Raw genomic sequence first — 6,404 nt, forward strand, 5'->3', positions numbered from 1 at the left:
CATGGCCTTTACCTTATTGTTCACTTGTTGTAATGCTTATTTATTGATCATGTACAAATGTGTTATGAGTTTTGGAAGATATTACCTTATCTCATAGACATCCTTGGTATCAAGACTAGCTTAGTTGTATATATGCAAAGCATATTTTCAACATTTCCATTTAAAAGGATACTTCTACATTTTCTATATCTCCTCACTAAAACACAAAACACTAATTTTGAGCCATAAGTTTCCACCAACAAAATATAGATGTATTGGTAAGACACAAATTAATGTAAAAGCAAAGAAGAAAAGCTTGGTAAGATAAGGTCACATAATAGAAGGAAAGAAGTATAGGAGACAATTGTTAAATAGGCACACTAAATTTCTCGTGGAGAACATTAAAATAAAGTCAATGAATTGAACTTCTATGATGCCCCCAATCCAGCCGGTCAATGCACCACTACAAGTGATAAACGTGACATTTTTAATTACCCTTACAAATACCCATAACTAGTTGAAAAAGCTAAGATTTGTGCATATCAAATGCAACTAGAAATTTTTTGCTAACACTATTTTGTAACCCTGCGAATAACATGCAATTAGCGAAAGCACCAAACTTCCATTAAGTTTCAAGCAGATTCCATTTAATGTAGAAGAAAAGAAATCTCAAACTAGTCAACATATTAGTTTCCTGATTTCCACCAGTTCTGGAGGACATATAAGAAAATGAGAGGGAAATTCCCTTAGTGATGTAACATAAAAAATTATTGTTCTTGGCTCTTAGTTGAAGAGGTTTCAGTACAAGGTCCCATACCAAGTAACAAAGACGATTGGTGTTTTTCACTACCAATTAAGAATATCCCAATCTAAGGTTTGTGCTCTCATATCAAGTAACAAAAACAATTATGGTTCTTGGTTCTTATCAAAGAGGTTTTTCAATCTAGGTCGTAGGCTTCCATACCAAGTAGAAAAAATAATTATTTTCCTTGGCACTCAACTGAAAAGGTTTCAGTTTAAGGCTCTTGCTCCCAAATAAACTAGAACAAAAACAATTATTGCTCTTAGATTACAATTGAAGAAGCTCTAATATAAGACTCATGCTCTCATATCAAACAATAAAAAATTATTATTATTCTTGATTATTTGTCCAAGAAATATTAATCTAGAACTCATACTCTTATATCCAATAACAAAAATATATCATTCTCAACTGTCAATCCAAAAAGTTTCACTCTAAGAATTCTACTTCCATATCAAATAACAAATATAATTACTGTTTTTCTCCCAATATAAAAAGTTTCAATCTAAAGCTCATGATCCTATATAAAATATCATTAAACAAGCTAAGATTTCTTCAATCCATAATAACTTCTCCAAATACATAATATTATTCATCAGTTTTACCAATAACCAAAGTAATTGGTAGACAAAAGGTCACAGGCTACAGATTCAAACCATTGGAGTGTCTAAAAGAAATTGCATTGTACAACTGGCACAAAACGTGAGCCAAATTGTTGCATGAAGCTTAAAATAGTGAAATAGTTGAAGTCAATGAAGTCAATCATAACGTAGGTTCAGAAAATCTAAATGTTTTTGGTAGAACTTGCTCAACACACTGAATTAAGATCTGAATTGTCAGTTTTTTAGCTCCCCAAAAGTAGGATGCCACAAAAAAAAATTTCCTTATCAGGACAACATAAATGAATATCTCACCAAGCCACTTTCTACATGAAATCAAAGATTATCTTAATTAATTTCTTTGTTCAATTCAATGGGCTCAATATAACTTCAATCTCTTTTCATAAGTACTGTTGTTTTCAGCTGTTATATGGTACATAGTATTACAGTTGTTTGAAAGTTTTTGTAATGCACATTCAAAGCCCTTCTAACAGATAGTTCAATGGACCCAAAGTTCCACAAGATGAATACAACACGTGGTTGCAGAAGACCGAGATGCATTAAGCAATCAATACTGAAAAAGTAGCACAAGATTAATGCATGAAGTGCTCAAACCACTGATTTTGGAGAAAATGCCACCAACATGGAGTCCCCAAGTGCACTCTTATGAAACCCCTTATAGTGTGGTTGAATTGACACCACATGGTGGAGAAGGGAACACTTTCTACTATTGAATATAGGAGGATAATAAATCATGTAAATCATGTACCAACTAACAATACATAAACAAGAGCTTGAATGCAAAAAAAGGCACAATCCAAGGCTTGATCGTGCATGAGGAGTTTAGTGCTTGGAAGAGGGGACGAAGCCATTCATGGTGAATCTGTGTGGAGTCTGGACAAGATAGAGGGTGAAAAAACTAGACTGTGGGAGTTACCACCAAAAAAATGCACACCAATAAAAAATGACGCAGGTCATAGAGTGCCTATAGCCCATGTCGATCTTCCTTGCCATCTAGACACACAGCTACGGCAAAAAGATTGATTGCAACAAGAGTATCACAATTGAAAGCCCCATAGAAGGTCAAAACGCTCCCTTCCTCAATTGAATTTAAGTGATACAATTCAAGAGTTTCACATTCTTCACTACTGAGTGGTGATCATTTGGAAAAATTATTCCCATCCTCATCTCAAGAATCCTTCTTTGATCTCTTTGAACACATGTATCTAACAATCAGTACTCCAAATGTACACACATTTATGAGAAAATAATAATTAAACATGAAAGTCCTATTAAGGGTTTGAAAGCCTGCAAGGTTTTCAATAACAAGTTTCTATGTTCAGCCCCGGGTATATATGGGAAGTAATCAGTGGTTAACCCTAAACCTCAGACACAAGGATTTCATACATAATTAGCCAGACAAAAACCTTATCAACTAAAATTTTATATATTACAACCCTACACAATGCAGTGGTAAAGAAAACCATATAGCACTAAACTCTTACCTATTACAATGGTCACTACACAATGCCAAGTACTCTCTTCCAAAACCTGCCCTTGAAAATCTATGCCCTCCTATGAGCGAAATGCTGGAAGTGAAGGAGTTGAAGTGGTGGGTCAGTGGAGGTCAACCACCGGCACATCAAGAAGCATTCCAGTGATTGCCATACAATTCTATGCCTAAAATTATATGGCAATTGCGAACCATCGAAAGACCGCCCTTATGTTCTGTTCTCCGAACTCGTAGCAACCCTCGTGCCAAATTAAATGTGTTATATTTTTGCCCTTTTTTGTTTTGTTTTATGCTGCGGTGTGTGTTGCAATTGCGACAAAAATAATTTGTTGCAATTGCGACCAACACAGGCATGTTATAAAAAAAAACAAAAATTTGTTTTACAACTCGACCAACCAACCCATTTAAAATACTTGGTCGCAATTTAGGGTAAAATGCACTAGTACACCTGCAATGACTCTTAGCACATATGCTATGCTTTTCACATATTATAATAACCTTTTTCCTTTGCTTGAATGGTGCTATCTGATGTACACTTCGACTCCTTGAGAGGAGATCCCTTTGTTGCCCTCATGGGACTTTCTTAGGGAATTTTTGTGAATAACTTGGATATAACATATCAAATTGCCATAGGTTTGGGCTAGAATTTTTAATTTATAACATCTTCTTTGAGTCCTCATTTTTCCATCATTTGGCACTACACCTACATGTCTTCAAATTTTTTTACAATATGCCCATGTCTTGGAGATGAGATTTACATCTGACAACAACATGGAAGCTCTAAAATTTTTTGCTAACCACATTCTTTGATCACCACCAACGAGATGATTTTCACAAAATCATTATGATGAACAATTCACCTTCTTATTCGATGCCTTTACATTGTATTTTCACATTCCCCCTTTTCTCCATTCTATACCAATTGATATTGTCCATTAAGAATTTTACAATGGAATACTTGTAAACCTTCCAGTCTAGGACACTGAGTGTGTGAGAACTCTGCGATCAAACCATTCTCATGCATAATGACATTCATTTGTGCATTCACCAATCAGGCACTTTAGACTCCAATTCAGATATTTCTTCAAATATGATGCAGGAGCATCCAGAGGTATAAGGGCAATCCTGTGTCACCCAAAAAAAATGTACTTAGACTTAGTTTCTATTTTATGTCTTTACATTTTTGGATACCCATTTGGCTCAAATAAAGGTTCCAACTCTCATAGTTCAACTATCAGTGCATTTAAAAATCCTGAAAAAATAGGAGCATGCAATTTGACCATCATTTTGGTGACCTAGAAGGTGTGACTTGGCCAAATGAATGTAATCGAGATATAGAGCATTCCAGAAAAAGAATCAGGTCAAAAGGCCCCACGGTTTGAAAGTTATTGCAGTTTTTTGGGTTTTGGAGACCCCCTAAGAATGCTTCAAAGTCAGGTTTGTGGCATTAAATGACCTCGAAAAGGGTCAAAAAATGGGGGATGAGCGAAGCTTGTCCATAGGGCTATAGAGCACTTCGAGAGCTTTTCAAAAATGTAAACGGTTCGTCAATCAGAGTTACGGTTCAAAAGTTATGCCTCCCAGAAGTTCGGCTACCGTTTCTGGATTCTTCTAGAATTGCACCGACTTCTAACGCAGCTTCCGGAACCTTCTATTTTGTCGGTGGATGCCTACTAGCACTTTCTAGAATGTACTCCTAGTCCTTAACCCTCCGGGGTCTATTTAAGGAGATTTCTAGCATTGTAAAAGGCAGTTCGGATTGGAGCTTGAGAGGAGGTGCTAAAAGGAGAAATATTCTCCAGATTTATGCTATTGTAAGCTCGCAGGGCATGTTTTGAGTTTATTTTCTCTGCACTGTTTGTACCAGCTTATTTTCTCAGTTAATATAATTTCCCCTTTCTATTGTGTCTATTCTGGTTGTTGGGTTGTGTCCCCATTAAGTGGTATCAGAGCGGATTTTCTTGAGTGTGTAGACAGAGCGCCGACTGTGAGGCAGTTTGCACCAGGACTGTGTGGTTGTGGGTTCAAGTTAGAAGATGCCTCCACGAAGAGAACGTGGTGGAAGGGCCAGAGCTGTTGATCCTGAGGAGGTTAGAACCCTCCAGAGATAGGTACAAGCATTGCAAGAGGAGCTTCGTAGAGGAGCAAATATTGCCGCAGATGACAATAGTGAGGATGACAATGAAGAGGAAGTAATGGAAGTTGACGGGGAAGTTCTGAATCCTATAGAGGAAAGGCTTTTTAGGGCCATTTCTAGGTTTGGGAAAAGACCTACAATTGAAGTGGGTATATTTTTGGGAAATTTGAAACCAGATGAGTTGATCGATTGGATCAATGAACTGGACGAATACTTTGAGTATGAGGATATAAGGGACCCAGATAGGGTTAAGTTTGCAAAGGCCAAACTAAAAGGCCATGCCAAAATCTGGTGGCAAGAGATTCAACTGGAAAGACTTAGAAGAGGAAAGGAGAGGATCACAAGGTGGGATCGCATGGTGGACAAATTGAAGAAGCAGTTCATTCCTGTGGACTACGAGCTTGATCTGTTTAAGAAGATGCATGGGTTAAAGCAAGCAGGAAGATCAGTCCAAGAATATACATAGGAGTTTTACCGACTCCTGATTAGAGCGGGGCATGCAGAAGCAAATAAGGAGAAGGTTGCTCGTTATATCAGTGGGTTACGACCTAGCATCCAGGAGGAATTAAGTCTGGTAAGAATGACCAGCGTTGAAGAAGCATACCAGTTTGCCCTACGAGTTGAAGAGAAGCTGAGTAAAAGGTTTGAAGGAAGACAAAGAGGGCGCAGTCAAGGAGGAAGGGGAAGTGGTAGATCATCTGGAGGCCGCAATGAAACTCAAAAGAAAATTGAAGATGAGGGTACTAGCAGGAACCAGAGGAATGAGGGTTTCAACCGCTCCCGTGATCAAGACTTTGGAAATCAAAGAGGAAGAGGTAGAGGACGTGGACAAGGAAGGACAGATAGGAGAGCTGAGGGCCAAGCTAGGGTTGCTCATGTGGATCAGGATGCACAATCATCACATTCAGAGGATGCAGAAAGAGGAGAGGCCTTGGTAAATGAAAGAGTCCTACTAAGTGGTGAGAATGAACCAGGGCAACGGAGGAGTTTGTTCCGTACCAGATGCAAGTGTGAGGATAAATGTTGTGATGTGATCATTGATGGTGGTAGCACTGATAACCTGGTATCAGAAGAGATGGTCTCTAAGCTGAAGCTCAAGAGGGAGAAACATCCCCAGCCCTATCGGATTTCTTGGGTAAAAGATGATCATAAGGTCCTGGTAAGTGAACAATGTTTAGTAAAATTCAAAATTGGGAGTTACCATGATGAAGTTCTCTGTGATGTTATTTCGATGGATGTTTGCCATCTATTGTTGGGTAGACCATGGCAGTTTGATAGACATGCAATACATGATGGACATGCAAACACATACTCTCTGACAAAGGATGGAGTTCGCCACAAATTGAAGCCCATGAAAAAGGAAGGTGAAAAGGT

This window comes from Cupressus sempervirens, chromosome 9, assembly GCF_028749045.1.
Source record: "Cupressus sempervirens isolate cs-2001-9-10 chromosome 9, ASM2874904v1, whole genome shotgun sequence".
NCBI classification, from domain to species: Eukaryota; Viridiplantae; Streptophyta; class Pinopsida; order Cupressales; family Cupressaceae; genus Cupressus; species Cupressus sempervirens.